Here is a 1,402-nt window from a genome sequence, read left to right on the forward strand (position 1 = left end):
TCCTCTCTCCCTCTCCTCCTCTGTCTCTCTCTTCCCCCTCCCCCTCTCTCCCTCTCTCTCCCCCTCTTCTCCTCTCCCCCTCCACTCCCACTCCCCCTCTCACTCTCCCTCCCTCTTCCTCTCCCCTTCCTCTCTCCCTCTCCTTCCATGCTCTCCCAGCTCTGGCCTTATTCCTGCATAAGTCTTACCTCAGCCATCTTCAGCGTGTATTCGATCCTCTAAATTCTGCTGATCTGCTGTTGTCTTCTCTCTTCCTTCAAGAAGACAAAAGGACAAAGGCATCCTTCCCCACAGAAGGTTGAGTGGCACGGGGCATTCAGTACTTGTCTTATGAATGGATGAGTTCCTGCCATTATATCTGCCACTAAAGATCTGTTTCCCCAAACTGAGACTGTTAGCATTTCCCCAACTTCTGTGGCATTCAGGATAAGCTACAGCATGCATTACATCCTATACACACACACACACACACACACACACACACACACACACAACTTTCTCTACGAGCAAAGTAAAGAGTGTATACTAGGAAATACCTTCATTTACATTTAAGATATGCCTTCAATGCAGTGATTTTGTCCTATTCTTCATTGCATATTATCCCCAACATTCTTACCAATGTAAAATATAAACATGTCCAAAAAAAGGGCGTGTAGAGCAGCCATGATCCTACAGTCCAGCACTTAGGAAGCTTGGAGACAGAAGGACGGAGACTCTGAAGCCAGCCCTGGTGACACAGAGAGACACTGTGGAGACCAAAGGGGACAAGAGACAAAACCCAGGAGTAAACTTCAGCTGTGTGGGGTGGAGCTGGTAGGATGCATGAGAAGAAGAGCGTCCTGAAGACTGGCAAACTATATAAGGAAAAGGAGAAGGAGAGAGGGGGACAGACAGACAGATACAGAGACAGACAGACAGACACAGAGACAGAGAGGGAAAGGAGAGAAAGACAGATTTATACAATGCTATTTTAACTCCACAAATTAATATTAATTAATATTAATAAAATTAAGACTAATAGAATTAATATTAATAAAATTAATACTAATAGAATTAATATTAATAAAATTAATATTAACTTGAGTACTTGAAGTTCACTTTGGTTTTCTTCTTAAGAGTATTTTCCCCATGCATTTCCTGGAGAGCTAAGCAGCTGCACTGTCTTCTCTCTCTAAGAGGCACACCTCAGAGATTCAGATTCCTAACACTGAGCTAGTAATAGAAATGAGTTTAAAATATATAACAAGTAGAGCCGGGCGTGGTGGCGCACACCTTTAATCCCAGCACTCGGGAGGCAGAGGCAGGTGGGTTTCTGAGTTCGAGGCCAGCCTGGTCTACAGAGTGAGTTCCAGAACAGCCAGGGCTACACAGAGAAACCCTGTCTCGAAAAACCAAAAAAAAA

The sequence above is a fragment of the Mus pahari genome, chromosome 11 (genome assembly GCF_900095145.1).
Source record: "Mus pahari chromosome 11, PAHARI_EIJ_v1.1, whole genome shotgun sequence".
In the NCBI taxonomy this organism is placed as follows: Eukaryota; Metazoa; Chordata; class Mammalia; order Rodentia; family Muridae; genus Mus; species Mus pahari.